We start from the raw sequence: 18,192 nt of genomic DNA, 5'->3' as shown, positions 1-18,192 counted from the left end.
TTATTTCGTATGCTTTAAATGATGACGCACGGGTAAAGATTCACAGACTCAACTGTAGTTGATAATGTTGACAGGGAAATTGCTAGAATGTCTTCTTGATGACGCATATCAATATATTTATTTATTTTAAAATGCTTTCCTAGTTTTTTAACAGCCAATTATAGATGTTTCCATCCTAAGAGAATTCGTAGTCTAATTGAAAATAGGTAAATTTTAACACAAAGCAATTAGATGTTCTAAGTTGCTCCATGGTACGAATGTATTTTATGGGAATTTGAAATTCTAGATATTGGTGTACTGTAATATCTACGGATAAATGTTTGTACGTATACTGAATTTACAATCCAGATGCAGTAGAAATAAACAAACCAAGACACGTTAAGTGCTACTAGGAGCACTCCCGAATCATATTTTACAATGTGTAAACTTTGGAAAATCATGATTTGGGATTTGCAATGTATACCGGGTGGTGAATCGTAAAACGGGCCATAGGAAACTCAATGTAAAATTATAAACTGTTGAATTCCTGCTTCCTTAATTATTTTATATCAAAAGTCATGAGAGAATATTTGTAGAGAACTGAAATCTGTATTAAAACCAAAAGTTAAAATTGTTCTACGATTTAAACGCATTCCAAAATTTTTAAAAATGTAATACATTTTCCACAGTGGGTACAGTCGGAAAAATGAAAGAATACCCATGAACGAACATATAAAAGACGCTGTATTTTCCTGTCACCGTGTCACAAAAGAAATTGCCCAGCACAAGTACATGTAATAATAATTATTACATGTACTTGCTCTGGCCAATTTTTTGTGTGACACGGTGACTGGAAAATACAGCGTGTTTTATATGTTCCTTCATGGGTATTCTTTCATTTTTCCTACTGTATGTGTGTAAAAGTTAGGCCACACGCTACTATTTAACTGAGAGTGCTCACACTATCGACTGAATAAAAAAACCTTTATTATTAATACTTTCTCCGCAGCTGAGGGAATCTTATCAACTGTATTGTTTTTAAACAATAAATGATAAAATAAAATTATTGGCAGTTCAAAACTTTTAAAATAATAACTTCATTGTGACACATTATTGCACTGTGTGTGGCCTAATTTTGGGCTGACAAACTGAAAAGGGTATTACATTTTTACAAAATTTCAGAATATGTTTAATTCGTAGAACAATTTTAACAGTTGTTTTAAATACAGATTTCAATCCTCTGCAAATAGTTTCTAATGTCTTTCGATGTAAAATAATTAGGGAAGCAGGAATTCAATAGTTTAGAATTTTACATTGAGTTTCCTATGGTCCGTTTTCAATTCACCACCGGTATAAATTGTAAATTATGATTTAGGAGTGCTGGTAGTAGCATTTAACCTGTCTTGGTTTGTTTATTTCTACTGCATCTTGATAGTAAATTTAGTATAGTTGATAATCTTGACAGTGAAACTGCTAGAATGTCTTCTTGATGACGCATATCGATATATTTATTTATTGTAAAATGCTTTCCTAGGTTTTTACCAGCCAATTATAGATGTTTCCCTCCTAAGAGAATTCGTAGTCTATAATTTGAAAATATTGCTTAAACTCTGAGACCCAGTTGTATCTGTTCTTATTTGCCGTATTATTTACTGAATTAATTTGAAGCAGACCCAGAAAACAGATAGGAGGAAGTATTAAGTCATGCATTTGTGATAGCTTGATGAGCCAATTTAAAGTGAGCTTGAAAATAGCGAAAGAAATTTTGACTCTTACCGTTTCCAACCTAACAGCATAGTCAGGTGTATTGATATTGAGATGTAAAAGTTTTTTACAAAAAGTCATTTCTATTCTTTCTAACTGGTCAGCATATTTTATTCCCCAAACGGGCACACAGTTCATAAAAGGCTTTGAACTAACGAATCGAAGAGTTGCAGACGAGATGTCCAATTCATTTTGATTTTGTAGCTATTAAACCTATTATATTATCAATTGCGTGTTTTGCTCTTTCCACTGTTGTATGCGCTCTTTCACATTATAAGAATTTAAACGTGCGAGGGTTAGAACGCACGACGACATTCCAATGGTAGTTTATGTAATCATGTAGAGCCTTTCTCACTAGACGGTGGTTGGAACGTTCGACGAAGTCGCCGTGTATATGCCGCCCTCGCTTACAACAACAGACGGCAGCCGTGCCGTATTTAAGCACCCAGTAATATAGCGGACTTAATCATCCTTTCATATGATACTGTCGTTTAGTCGCACGAAGGTAGTTTCCTTGGTTGTTTGGTACATTATTTTCATTTATACTTTGTGGCTGTTTGAAGTAGATGCATACATTTTATATTATGATGTCTCAGATTGATAGTGAAATATTAATAACATTAATTGAAGCAAGATCTGTTCTTTGGGACAAAACAAGAGAATTATATAAAGATAGAAACTTGATTGAATGCTTGGAGTGGTGTATGCCGTGCAGTTAATTTGACGAATTAGGCGAAAAACACATTTTGTAAGTACAGCAAAATTATTTATTTATGATACTGATAATAACAATGATTAAAACTGCTAAGTATATTATAATAAACTTTATTCTACATAGTTGCATTTAACCTTGAGTATAGAGGGTGTTCCATCAATATGTGTGAATATAAAAAATATATAAATAGTATCTTGTTGCGTTAATAGGATGGACCCAATGAATTCGGTTCCTGTTATTTCTCTTTCTTTGGCGATAAATTAACCACAACGCTATAATTTGATTTTGCTCCATATAATATAACTATACCTTTTATTCTACGAAATTATATTTAGTTTTATAGGATAAACGACTGGAGTAGGGCGGTGGTCACGTCTTGTGTGAAATTATCTAAAAACAACATTTAAAACGAGAGGAACATTTAAAAATGAGTGGATGACAGACGGTTTTTTAAATTCTGTACATGAAAAACATAGATTGTAATGTTGTTCTGCAGCTGTTTCCTTGTGAATTTTTTGTAATAAACTATTCTAGAAGGGAAATAAGCCACAATTTAACTAAAAAAATAATTTTATTAACGTTTCGACACCCAAATCGGATATCGAAACGTTAATATAATCATTTTTTTTTTAGTTCAATTGTAGCTTATTTCCCATTTAGAATAGTTTATTACATAGATTGTATGAGCTAATTACATCAGCTAATATAGTCCAAGATCCCACAAATAACTAGTAGAACAACGATTATAAAAACAAATTAAAACTTTTAATTAAAAACATAAGAAATAATAACTGACAAAATAGAAATTGCAAATGAATTAAATACGCATTACAGTACATTAGGACAAAAGTATGGAAAAAAATACCCGTTTGTAATGATACATCCTAATGATACATAACAGACATCGTATCATGTACCTACCTCAGCCACAAAGTGTAAATAAAAATAATATACCAAACAACACAGCAAAATATCTTCGTACGGCTAAATTCTTATTGTGTGAAAAGGATAGGTGCGTCAAAACTACCGCACGAGAAAACCCTTTCGTACCGCAACGTTCAAAATTCTTATAATGTGAAGGAACCCTATCGGCCATTGATTTAATAAGAGATGTTGCGGTTAGAGTGACTCCTAGGTATACAAATTTGTTGACAACTTCAATATTTTCGTTCTTAAATATAGGAATTTAAAATTCCCACTACCGGTTTGACCGCTACTTATAAATAGAAGAATTTTGGTTTTGCCAACATTTACAGTTAGTTGGTTTTGGTTTTTGGTGACTGTATTTATCTAGATAACTTAAATTTTTACCGAATTCATCTTCTAAATCGCTTCGCTTCTCGTCCTCTGGTGAAGGTCAAAGTGTAATTATGTTCTTATCAGCTTAATAATATATTAATGTTGTATTATTATTATTGTTGATATATTAAGATGAAAGTTCATTATTTCCTATGGATACATTTTTCCAAATTTATATTGCGTGATACCACGATCGATTTGCATTATGGCCGTGAAACAACTAAACTATATTTATTCATATAATATATGTACAATTATTACATATTATAATTTTAGGTTATATTGAGATTTAATAACAGGTAGAAATGGTAGAAATAGAATAAGGGCGTGTTTTCTTTTTTAATAATTAATATTTCGACAACCTAGTGACAAACATTGGAATTATTAATAGAAATTTTAATGCGGAATTGAAATTTCCCTGAAAAACATTCCATTCATTATTCATTGTTATATAAAATACATTCATACATATTTATACCATTCCATTTTAGGAGCGTTATCGAAAATATTGTATATAATATTATATAATGTTTTATTTTTATCTTATACTTTTTTGTCAAAAGACGTAGTTTTAAATTGTGTATTTCTAGTATATTCTAGGTGTGCTCTTGAGTAGAAAATCAGTTGAAATGAAATGCTAAAATCAGTTGAAAGAGTAGAATATAAAAAATACATATAAAATTTGCGTCCACTACTTTCTTCTTCTTCTTTTGTTGCCTATTCGTTTTGAATATTGGCGATTATTCTGGCTATAAATATTTTATTAACTGATGCTTTAAGTAGATTAGTTGTTGTGGAGAAACATTTCCTCAGGTTCTTTAACCATGATATTCTTCTTGTCACGTCCAGGTGAATAAAATTATATCATCTGAATAAAAACGGTAAAAGATATCCTTATTATTGGAAATCTGAGACTCTTCACGAAATTTTTAAAAACCGGTTTCACAGAAGGGTTCCGGACCAATGAATAACATTGATGAGCCTTGTTTGGGTATTTCATCTGCTTTTTCCTTGCTCTTATGACCCTCGTGCCCCAGTACCTTGGCTACCGTAACCTTACTACGACGTCCTAGTTTATTTAGCGTGCCCATACAAGCTACCCAGGCAACCAAATAACGTTTAAAAAACGTTGAAAAAACGTCATTATTATCACCAAACGACGTCAGTTTATCACGTTTTTTCGACGTCGAAGATCACGTGAATATGTCCCACCATAAATCACGTCATTTTTATCACGTTTTAAATACGTGATATGAAAAACGTAGTTTTTACGTCGATTTTGCGTCGTTTTTTAGATTTAATTTTCATTTTATGGTTTTAGAAATACACAATAATTGAATGGGTCCACCACATGGTTTGTTTTTGAGAAGTCAAAGAAAAAGTTTTATATTGTGATAATGGTGAGTTTATACATTTTAAAGGTGAGTAATACAGTTTGTATTTTGTATTTAAAAACTGTATTACTAACCCTTAAAATGTATAAACTCACCATCATCACAATATTAAAACTCCTTCTTTGACTTCTCAAAAACAAACCATGTGGCGCTTACAACGTTATTCGGCAGGCCCATTCAATTATTCGTATGGGCATTGTTAGTATTGCAATTTTTCCATTTAAGTAAAACCAAATGGAAGGTTTGTTAAAATGCATAGAATTATAATATCCTCAATGCAACATATATAACATACATAGAATTTTCACTTTTTATATTATAAGTATTTACTGTGTCAAAAGTGAAACAACATATAAACTAATAAATCATTTATTAACAAATTAAACATTTAAGTCACAATGTAATAACAAACTTAAGTTTAAACCATTTAAGTTATATAATATATATATATATATATATATATATATATATATATATATATATATATATATATATATATATATATATATATATAATTATTATAATTAGGTATACCACACACTTTAAAGGTACGATTCCGACAACGACTGCAGATGGCAGTTACAGTTGTCACCATGACAGACGTCATTATTTTGCACTAATAATTTGCATAATTATTAGCAACTGACGTTCTGCCAGACAGCAGTTGCAGTCAGATGTCGGAATAAGTCTCATACAGATAAATAGTGCAAAGTAGTAACGTCCATAACGCCGAGAACTGCAACTGATGTTTGCAGTTGCTGTCTGCAGTCGTTATCGGAATCGTACCTTTAGTCAAAAATGAATACATACAAATAAGACCCAATATATTGAATTTAAATGAAAACTATCTGCTTTATATTTATAAATTTTAAGAAGACTATTGAATGATAAAAAATAGGACAAAACTATAATAGTATGTGTTCTCACATATATTTCCATACTCTAATAATCATCAAAATGATTTCAAATAATTATTACAAATTTTTGCATACAAAAAGATCCACAGACACCTGAAAAATATATTTTTTGATTAAGGGACTGTAATGACCAAATTAACATGATAAAAACAATTTACATGTGATATCTGATAATACACACTTAAAAGACTAATAGGGCTTTTTATCGACTGTCATTTGTTTCGAGCATCTGTCATGTGTCACATAATATTAATATATCTATGCCATATGTCTTTGGTGTGTATCATTGATATATACCAATAACGTATGACGTAGATATAATATTAATATTATGTGACACATGACAGAAGCTCGAAACAAATGACTGTGAATGAAAAGCCCTATACATAAATACTCATGATGAAGAAGTACATTATAATTAAAAATGACTAACCATTTTCATATCACTGCAACATGAAGCCAAAGCCGTCTTATATATCAGTTCGTTTAGAGAGCGCAACAAGCACTCTGACCGAACAGCTTGAAAACTCATTAGTTTTTCACCAGAGAATGTACATAGCTGTAACATCTGTACATGCATTGGGTTCTTCTTCTTCTGTCTTGCTGTGGGCATACTCAGCTGCAAATAAGATTGCTGCAATATGGCTGCAAATTTCACTATTACTGGCCATACACATACAATGTGCATTTGCTATGCCATTGGAACTGGCTATTCACCGAAGCATCTAGCGGTTTAGCATTAGCTTTTTGGGAATTTTTCACCTAAAAAATATTTTATCTTTGTGGGAATGCTTCAAGTACAAAAATTTATTTTCATTCGAGTATTTGCGTTCTTTACAATGATTGAGAATATTTTAAAATCAGACATTCATATAATATAATTTTAGAACAAACGATCATGACTGTTTATTATTCTCTTTTCTATCATAGCAATTACATGTCGTCGACCTAATCTGTAAACTGTGTAACTCCATTTATCCAAATTTTACAGAGGCACAAAAAATTATTTCTCTAAATATGACTAATGCGAATACTATGTATCTCCCATTTTAAAAGATAGAATGCTAAAATGGAATATTTTATAGATAGGTACTAACATTTGTACCTATATTGTTTAATGAGTGTATTAATATTATTTACCACCAACTCTTTCTTGAAAATATCACTTTCTAAACAGTGAGGTCAATCGTGTGGTATGACAAACTGGGGAGATACATATTTTTCGTACTAAATTTGCTGCAAGGGAGATACAGTGTATACGAAGATGTCACTATTTACTCTTCTGGTAAAAATATGCATGTGCATCCTTTTTTAAACGAGTAGGGATTTTTTCAAAGAAATGGCTGTAATAACTCATTTTCAGAGAAATATGGAGAAAAACACAGTTTACAAATTAGGACAATATGTATGGTTTCATACAGATATATAAACGTAAATAAATCTAATATTTAAAACCCATTTATCCGAAAGACACTAATACTGTTATCCATATATTTCTTAATGGTGAATAAATAAAATAAAGACTTACCTTTCCAACAATAATATAGAAATCATCAAAACATCAATGTTTCAAAACAAATCCAGTTGTGAAGGCTTTTATGTGCCTGAAGGCTTTTGTATGCTTTCATCTGCTGCTTAAAGCAGTAACTGTGAGACTCTAGCAGTCTATCTATAATAGCATTATAACAGTAATTGAAGGAATGCACTGTAAAATCCAATTCTGATGACTGAATTGTATCTTCTTGTCCTTCAGGGCGTCGGATGTCGGGTTCCGCCTTTTATCCACTTCTTCCAATTGCTTCTATTGGTGGCCAGGTTGTTCATATCCCTCATACTGATGTGTCTCCTTTCACCTATATCTTGGATCTGGTCCATCCATGTCTTCCTCGGCCTTCCCTTTTTTCTTTTGTTTCCCATTTTGGCTTCATGTACCTTCTTTGTAAGTCTATTTTGCTCCATTCGTTGTATGTGTCCAAACCAGCTTAATTGTTTGTTTTCGATCTTCCTAATTATCGGTTCTTGTTCCAACTCTCTTCTTATATCTTCATTTCTGAATCTGTCAAACTTCGTAACTCCGGCTATTTTTCTCATCATGTATTTCATCTCCGTCGCGTTTATCATTGATTCATGTTTCTTTTGGACAATCCATGTTTCCGCCCCATATGTCATTATCGGATTTACTATGCTGTTATATACTCTGAGTTTAGTTTTGTTGCTTATTTCTGACTTTCCAAAAATTGTATTATTTAAAGAGTAATACACGCTAGTTGCCTTCTTCAGTTTATTACTTATTGCCAAGTCCGTTTTCCCATCATCTGTTATTATATTTCCCAGATATTCAAAAGTAGATACATGTTCTATTACTTTTTCCCTTACTATTATATTAGTATTCCTTTCTCTTTTCTCATCTTCATTTATTATCATAAGTTTTGTTTTGTTGAGGTTCATTTCCATTTTTAATTTATGTATCTCTTTTTGCCAAATATCTATTAGTTTCTGCATTTTCTCTACTGTGTCTGTGATTAAAACTATATCATCAGCGTATAGAAGGGAGTTGATCTTTATTGCATTTAAGTTTTTATATCCTACTATGTATTGAAGGTTTCTTGTTTGATCTTTGGTATTTTTGATTAAAGTATCCATGACTATTATAAACAAGAGGGGGCTTAGTCCATCTCCTTGTTTAATTCCCTTATCCCATTTAAAAGTGCCTGATCTTTCTCCATTTATTTGTACTTGGCCTTCTACTTCCATATATATAGATTTTATGACTTTTATCATCTTTTTTGGTATATTATAGCTCTCCAATATTTTCCACAATATTTCTCTGTTTATCGTATCAAATGCCGCCTTCAGATCGACGAACATGAGAAATAGTTCATTCCCTTTACGGCATTGTCTCTCTATTATATTTCTTATGATGTAGACGTTATCGTTTGTTTGACGGTTTGATCTGAATGCAGCCTGTTCGTCTTCCAATTCTTTCTCTATCACTGATCTTAGACGCTTCTCTATAATTCTCGTGTATACCTTGAAGGCGACCGATGACAAGCATATTGCTCTATAATTCTCGAATTCATTATGTTGTCCTTTTTTGTATATTGGTAGAACTATGTTCTTCTTCCAGTCATCTGGGATTTTCTCTGTACTCCATGCTTCCTTGCATATCTGTAATAGCCAGTCCTCTCCTTTTTCACCCATCCATTTTATCATTTCTGGATCTAGTTGGTCCTCTCCTGCCGCTTTTCCAAGTTTAATATTGTTTATAGCTTCTTCCAGTTCTTCCTTCCTTATACTCTCTGGTTCCTCTTCCTCCTCCAGTTCTGGTCTATTTCTTCCTGCTTCATATATTTCTACTTCTTCGTGTTTGAATTTATCTTCGTAGTATTGTTTCCATACTTCTACTATTTCTGTAGTCTCTATTTTCAATTGGTTATTTTTATCTTTGATTCCATACTGTTCCCTACCTTTTTTCCCTCTTAGACCCTTTATACGGTTCCAGAATTTTCTGTTATCTGTTTTGTAATTTGCTTCCAATTCTTTTCCGAATTCTTCCCAGCTCATATTTTTCGCTTTCCTTACTGCTATCTTTGCTCTATTACGTTTCTCCATGTATTCTACTTTGTTATTTTCATTTATACATTGTTGATATTTTTTCCAGGCTTGCTTCTTTTCCTTTATTATTTTCTTTAGTTCTTGACTCCACCATTCTGTTCTCTTATGATATTTATTTATTGACTTTTTTCCACAAATTTTCTCTGCTGTTTTATATAGTGTGTCTTTTAGTATTTTCCATCTTTCTTCCATATCCAATTGCTCTCTTTCCAGCTCCATTCTTTGCAATTCCTCATATATTTCTTGTTTATAGTCACTTTTCTCTTTCTCTGTTTTCAGCTTCTTAATATTTATCTTAGTGTATGACTTATCGACTATATATTGCTTTTTCTTTGTAGTCATTTCGGCTACGAGTAGCTTGTGTTGAGTATTAAGTTCTGCAAATTTTTCTGTTTTTATATTTTTGATAATATTCATTTCTGCAGGAATCACGATGTAATCTATTAGACTTTTGGCATTTCTTTCCTGTGCTTCAAAAGTGTATCTGTCCTCCATATTTTGACTGAATTGTATATGGATCTAAATCTCCAATTATTTTCAGCTTCAATGAATATCTAAAACAAGAAAAGAAATAATGTTATTGCTTGCAAAATTCATCATTATTGATAAATATCAGGGAAAAATGAATAGTAAATAAAAAATTGTTTGGCCTACCTTTCTAAAACATCTGCGGAGTTTCCATTAATAATTTCCTTAAATAATCACTTTGCATTGTGGTAAATTTATAAAATTTACAAATGACAAACAGAAGTTTTAAAAAATACACACAAAACAGCCAACAAAATCCAAATGAATCCAAAAAAGGCAAAATACTAGGACCTAGGACAAACAAACAATGAAATGAAACGACAAACGACAACGATGATACAAACATTACAAACATAACCCTAGTTTTGTAACTTTTAAGCTCCAAGCTCCTCCCAATTTCGTGACGTCAGACTTAGGCTGGCTGAAATGAAAACGTCTTTTAAACGTATTTTAACGTCATTAATCTTACGTATTTAAAATCACCTACAAAAGACGTCGATATGACGTAATGTTCAACTAAGTGTATATATTCCACCAAATACTGACGTTTCCTCGACGTTGTTGACGTCACTTGGTTGCCTGGGTAAGAATTGACCTGTAAGCTTGTAGCTTAGAATTGACCTCTATAAAATTTAGTGCCAACCTTACCTGACTACCTGTGAAGATGGCTAGTCAACGGTAAGTTCTTTTCTGTGATTAAATTTCTTCCACGCAGTGCTGGATTGCCATTATTTCCGCAATATTACTGTGACTTCCTTAGATAGACTTAACGGGAAATGTATCTCTTACTTTGTCTCTACTATACAGGCTTCTACACCCTTTGATGTTTTTAAGCCATGAATGTACCAGGTTACTGCTGCTTGTATGAGTGCACTAGGGATGGCGGTTTTTGACAAAACACCGGTTTTCGGTTATATCGGTTTTTTTTGCTTACGGTTTAACCTGGCGGTTATAACCGGCCAAAAAGCCGGTTTTTCCAAATACCGGTTTTCGGTTTTATTAATCCAATAGGTTACAATGTTACATTTACAATGCACTTTAGTTTACGATACTATCCACTCGACTCGATACTCGATATCAATATGATCAAAATTAGTACTATCGAAAGAACATCAATATTAATATAAATAAAACACAATTTTTAATAAAACCATTTTATTCTATTAATTATTGTAGCGTGACTAGTGTAATTACTTCTAATTACAATAAAACTAGCGGTTCGTAATTTATATACGACTTTATTTATATAAGTTACAGACGAATTTATCTTATACACTTTAGCTTAAGACTAACTCTATTTACAAATATGTCCTATTTATATATGCGATACAGATATTCCAGAAATATCTATATATCTCCAGCTATGTCCATGTGACTCGACCGCTTGCACGTCATCGGCGCTGCATCGGCGTATCTCGAAACATCGATAGTGTTCTGTCTGTGCGGAGACGGGAGCTGGTATACGAGGGTAGGTCAATAATTATTTTGTTACACTGCTCCCCTCTTAAGATCTGAGCGTCCCTATCAGCAACTCTAGATGGCCCAGGATGGCGGAATCTACAGGATTCTCCAGCTCTGCATACACCCCTAGAAAAGAAGTAACAGTCTACTGTCTTTGAAGGGTATGACATCTTCGGGTTCATGCAACACACAGTAATCCGTACGCCAGTTTCTCTGAAGATCACTTCCAGCATGCTTCTCACAATCTTCCAATCCAGATTTTCTACTGCATGGCCAATTTTTGGTAAAGCCAAATCTTTGATGTCATAATTACAGACCATTTTCTTCAAATTAGTTAGAGCACGCCATATGTTCTCGTAGCTTGGCGTGTCCGTATAAGACTTCCTGGTCACTATATACAGCAAAGATCGAGGACCATCTTCCAATCGCAATACTCTTCCAATTTTAGGTTGTTGATTCCTTAACTCGTCCAGGCGGCCGAACTTTCTATTGAATACGGACGAGATTCCTTTAGTCATCTCGAGGTCTTGGGCAACACAGTGGGCTAGAGAGACGTTTTCTGGAACACCAAACAGATCTTGCTGAACTTCTGTGGTCACGCCGAATCTAGCACTCTTTCTTTCTGCGTAATTTGACATAAATTCCTTAAAACTTGGCTGTGGTGCATCTTTCATCTCCTGTTGGAGGACTCGGGCTTCCTCTGTTTCATTTGAGCCAGCATATGGTGCAAGACGATTTATGTGAATAACTTTTGGTTTACCGTTTGGTAACTTCTTAATTCTGTCCTTTCTAAACTTCATACGGACCTTCCCATTGTCTTTGCAGTTTAGGACACAGGCCTCGACGACGTTGTGGATTATAAAGCCAGACAAGATCACCTACTTCGAAGCTTTCATTCTTGCAGCGAGAATCATATTGATCTTTCATTCTGTCACTGGCTATCTGGATGTGTTGTCGGGCAAGTTCATGAATGTTGTTCATTCGTAACTTCAGGCGGTCTACGTATTCTTCGCCTGCAACATATTCCTCGGAAGGTCTGCAGCCAAACTCTAGGTCGCAGGGCAAACGAACTTCACGACCCAACATCAGGCAGGTTGGTGTTTGACCTGTAGTTTCATTCACGGCCGAGCGGTAGGCCATCAGGAATAAATGAATGTGTTGGTCCCAATCTCGCTGATGTTCAGATACAACTTTGGACAAGTGTTTACCCATCGTTCGGTTCATCCTCTCGACCATTCCATCTGATTGAGGATGCAGGGGTGTTGTTCTGGTCTTATTGGTACCAATCAATTTACAAACGTTTTGGAAAAGAGCTGACTCAAAGTTTCGCCCTTGGTCGGAGTGGATCTCCAAGGGAACACCAAATCGGCTGAAGAATTCTTTAACAAGTACCTCTGCAACGGTAGCAGCTTCTTGATTCGGTAATGCATAGGCCTCGGTCCATTTCGTAAAATAGTCCATGGCTACCAGAATGTATTTATTTCCAGCATCGGTTTCTGGAAATGGACCTGCAATGTCGATTGCTACTCTTTCCATAGGACTTCCAACATTGTACTGTCTCATGGGTGCTCTCTTTTTACCAACTGGACCATTACCGGATGCACACAGTTCACATTTCCGGCACCATCTTCTTACATCATCTTTACAGTTCACCCAATAGAACCGTTCTCGAACCTTTTGCAGAGTCTTCGTAATACCAAAGTGTCCACCTGATGTACCGTCATGCAACTGACGCAATACTTCTGACACTTTACTTTTAGGTACAATCAACTGAAGCTTAGATTCTGTACCATCATCGTTCTCAAAGGTTCTGTACAGAAGATCATCTTTTCATCATCATCATCCAGCCTCAAAAGTCCACTGCTGAACATAGGCCTCCTCCCCTCGTTTCCAACCCCATCTATCCTGCGCCGCCCTCATCCAGTTTTTATTTACCTTTCTTAAGTCGTCAGTCCATCTTGTAGGCGGTCGACCGACGCTTCTCTTGTCTTCTCTTGGCCTCCATTCCAATAACCTCTTCGTCCATCGCCCATCTGTCATTCTGGCTACGTGTCCTGCCCATCTCCACTTCAACCTGGCTATCCTCTCGATGACGTCAGTCACCTTTGTTCTTCTCCTGATTTCTTCGTTTCTGATTTTGTCTCGCAGAGTTATTCCTAACATTGACCGCTCCATTCTTCTCTGCGTGACTCTTAGTTTGGTAGCCGAGGCTTTAGTTAAGGTAAGTGTTTCTGATCCGTACGTCAAGACTGGGAGGACGCACTGATCGAATACCTTTCTCTTTAGACATGTGGGTAACTCACTTTTAAAAGTTTCTCTCAGTTTTCCAAATGCTGCCCACCCAAGACCGATTCTTCTCTTCAGCTCATGAGTCTGGTTATCCCTGCCAATCGTAATTTCATGTCCCAGGTATTTATATCTATCTACGAGTTCTATTTCCTTCCCACCAATACTGATGTTCTGGTTGGGTACCAAATTTGTCATTATTTTTGTTTTCGAGATGTTTATATTTAAACCTACATTTTCTGTAGCTACAACGAGTTCTTGTACCATCTCTCTTGCCATACCTAGATCCTCAGCTACTATGACTATATCATCGGCGAAACGTAAGTTGTTTAGGTATTCTCCATCTATTTTTGTTCCCTTTGTCATCCAATCCAAACTCTTGAAAGCATGTTCTAAGACCGTATTAAAAAGTTTAGGTGACATTGGGTCTCCTTGTCTAACCCCCCGTTCTATTTTTATGCGATTACTGTTAGTATGTAATTTGACAGTGGTTGTTGCCTGTAAGTATATTTTGTGTAATAATTTTGTATACCTATAATCTAGCCTGCATTCTTTAAGCGCCTGTAATATTTTGCTAAGTTCAACTGTGTCAAAGGCTTTATGAAAATCGATAAAAAGTAGAACTAGGGGTTTATTGTATTCCGCTACTTTCTCTATCAGGGTTTTTATACTTTGTAGATGGTCATTTGTTCCGTAATTTTTTCGGAATCCTGCCTGTTCTCTTGGTTGATAAGTCGTTGATCATCTGTTGATCATCTTTTAGTATCAGGCAATTCCATTGGCTCCAGTAGGCCTTGACTTCCGGACTACATGCACTAATGTTTTGCCAACTAGGTCTCTCACCTCGACGCATCCAATCCAATACTCTTTTTATACATGGATCGTCTTCTTGGGCTTCTTGTAACTGTTGTGGCTGCCATTGCTCATTAACGACGGTAGTTCGTCTCACAGGGCAAAGCTGTTCATCTAGTTTATGCCGGTGATTACAACTTTCACTGCATGGCCGTATCGAGGAAGCATCTGTATTTGAACCAACTCTTCCAGCCCTCTTCATGCGTCTCTTCGGCATCGTGTCACGAATCACCCTCCGTACCATTTCCACCAAACGTTCATCTTTTCTCTTATCGCCTTTTTCCACGGTTATTACTCGATTGTTTCGTGAAGCTTGGCTAGCTGCTTCGTGTTCCAAGGCAATAGCAAGTGCTTCATCTAAAACTTTCGGTCTTGCTAGTCGTAAAGCTTCCTGTAGTTCATTATCTTTCAGCCCATTGACGAAGGTATCTACTGCAATTTCTTCTAAAACGCTGTCTGGCACCTCTGGATAAGCCAACCGCACCACACGAGCCACATCTGCTTCAAATTCTTGCAGATTCTCACTTGCTCGTTGACTTCTACTTCGCAGTTGTGCTTTGTATACTTGTTGTAGATGAGCATCTCCATAGCGTTTTTCTAGACGAGTGAACAAGGTCTGGTAACAATTTTCTTGACCCTTAGGAATTGATCTTAATATATCTGCAGCATCACCTCGCAAAGCAGCAGTCAAGGAAACCGCCTTTTCCTGTTCGGTCCAATGATTGGCGGTCGCAATAGCTTCAAATTGTCTAAGATATATGGACCAAGAGGACTTTCCATCGAATGGTGGTAATTTGAATCTCATATTATGCGACGTTTCGTCTCTCGGTAGTTCATCTTTCACTACCGGATCTAACGCTGCTGCATTAACTGATGGTTGTACTTTTGTATCGGTTATCATGCTCTCTAGTTGTTTGATCTTTTCTTCTACGGTCTCTACACTTTTCTGCATCTTATCGAATGTTCTAGAAACTTCTTCAAATTTCTCGTCATTCTGTCTACAAACGTCTTTAATTACTTGAGAAACACGTTCAAATTTCTCGTCGCTTTTTCTAGAAGTTTCATCGATCTTTTGAGAAACACTTTCAAATTTCTCGTTGTTCTGTCTACTAACTTCTTCAAGTTTCTCGTCGCTTCTTCTAGAAGTTTCATCGATCTTTTGAGAAACACTTTCAAATTTCTCGTTGTTCTGTCTACTAACTTCTTCAAGTTTCTCGTCGCTTCTTCTAGAAGTTTCATCGATCTTTTGAGAAACACTTTCAAATTTCTCGTTGTTCTGTCTACTAACTTCTTCAAGTTTCTCGTCGCTTCTTCTAGAAGTTTCATCGATCGTTTCAGAAACAGTTTTTAATTTCGATAAGATTACTTGTTCTGCTGACTGGAAGTGGAACGTCTTTGGGTCTTCTCCGTTCTTCGTGAGGACATCCTCGAGTCGTGCTTGTAGGACTATCTTGAGCCCACTGCTGTCCAGATCCCGTTCCTCTAGCTGTTCACGGAGCTGTTTTACTGTAAGTTCTTGTAGCAACATCTTTGGTCGGCACACACGTACTTTCCAAAATGTCTTTTAACAGTCTTTCCGAATACCGAACAATCAACGCACTTTAACTATTCCCGACGAATAAAGTCCAAAAGTCTTTTAAAGTCTTTCCGAATACCGAACAATTAACGCACTCCGGTTATTCCCGACGAATAAAGTTCAAAAGTCTTTTAAAGTCTCTCTGTAATTCACTTATTTATATCGCACTAAGTTAACCGAACACCGACACCAACTGTAGCGTGACTAGTGTAATTACTTCTAATTACAATAAAACTAGCGGTTCGTAATTTATATACGACTTTATTTATATAAGTTACAGACGAATTTATCTTATACACTTTAGCTTAAGACTAACTCTATTTACAAATATGTCCTATTTATATATGCGATACAGATATTCCAGAAATATCTATATATCTCCAGCTATGTCCATGTGACTCGACCGCTTGCACGTCATCGGCGCTGCATCGGCGTATCTCGAAACATCGATAGTGTTCTGTCTGTGCGGAGACGGGAGCTGGTATACGAGGGTAGGTCAATAATTATTTTGTTACATTATTATATTTATTTATTATTTTATTATTATTATATATTTATTGATTATTATTAAATATAATATAGGGTAAGACTAATATATACATATTGCAATAATATACAATTTAACCCAACCATTTCAACTTAGAAAAAATTTCCCAGACTCTTTCAAATGGGATTTAAAAAGAATAATATCAACATAAATAATTTACTTAAAAATAAATTGGATAATGCAATTTATCTTTTATTTTTACTACCATAAAAAAAATGATCATGTATTTCTTTTATCATGTTTGTATATTTTTGTATAATACGTACATTTTAACTCATTTAATACTTCCTGTATGGGTGTAACGTTTTGAAAAGGTAGAGAAGTCCTTGGAGATTCGTATTCGTAATCGGTAATTCGATATTCATAGTCATAAAATTATTTTTGCTAATCAGAAAAAGTCATTCACCTACTTTCAATGTCAAGAGTCAAGTGTGAAAAATAGATGATGTTTGCGTCTACTTCAACCAGATCATTTCTTATAAAAATATTACGATTGCAAATACCTTTTCAACGAAATATTATAATAAAACTTAATTGTTTCTGGCTGATGTGAGTTTGCACTTTCAGTTTGCTTCTGTATTTATAAAATAAAATTTGAATTATGGTTTTGTTTGGAATATTTACTTGAGAATAATAATTATGATTGGAATCCAAAATAATAAAACCTAATTATAAATAATAAAATCCACCGTAAAAACCTAATAACCGGTTTTTACTTTAAAAAGAAAAAACCGGTTATAACCGGGACAAAAAAACAACCGGTAAAACCGGTTATTGCGAAGTAAAAAACCCGTTTTCGGTTAAAAACGGTAGGTTTTTCCATCCCTAGAGTGCACCTTCCGTCCAGTCTTCCCTGAATGGTATATCAATTTTGAATTTATTGTCAAAGCTATATCGCGCAACTGTTATACCAATGGGTTACCCCATTACAACATCTCAAAAATAATTCGACCAAAATTTTACGCATAGGCTCTCAAAAAGGATTAAAGTAATATGCATTTTTGTAATCAGTAGTTCAAAATATTTTAAATGAGGTGTCACATGAAGGACTTTCCTATTAAAAAAAAATCAAAGTTATGCCTGCCACCTGAAGAGGGATAGCGTGAAGTCCCGAAACATTGATGCCAAAATATACTATTATTATTTTAAAAATCGACTGTCCGAGCGTTTTGCTTATGCGCTTAAAATAAATAAGTTAATAAGGGGGGGTAACACTTATTCCAGCGCACTGTATATATACGTATGTATGTACCGGGTGT

The 18,192-nt window shown here is 34.7% G+C and overlaps 1 long non-coding RNA gene across 1 annotated transcript; it reads right to left on the bottom strand.

Moving 5' to 3' along the window:
- Positions 1-5,504: 5,504 nt before the first annotated feature.
- LOC114331658 (uncharacterized) lies at positions 5,505-7,877 on the bottom strand. Its single transcript, XR_003652686.2, has 2 exons — positions 7,597-7,877; positions 5,505-6,830 (listed from the first exon to the last, which is right to left on the bottom strand). It is a non-coding gene; the product is annotated as an uncharacterized LOC114331658 (long non-coding RNA).
- Positions 7,878-18,192: the final 10,315 nt, after the last annotated feature.

Source organism: Diabrotica virgifera, chromosome 6 (genome assembly GCF_917563875.1).
Source record: "Diabrotica virgifera virgifera chromosome 6, PGI_DIABVI_V3a".
Lineage (NCBI taxonomy): Eukaryota > Metazoa > Arthropoda > Insecta > Coleoptera > Chrysomelidae > Diabrotica > Diabrotica virgifera.
This window is presented reverse-complemented; position numbering and strand designations above follow the sequence as displayed.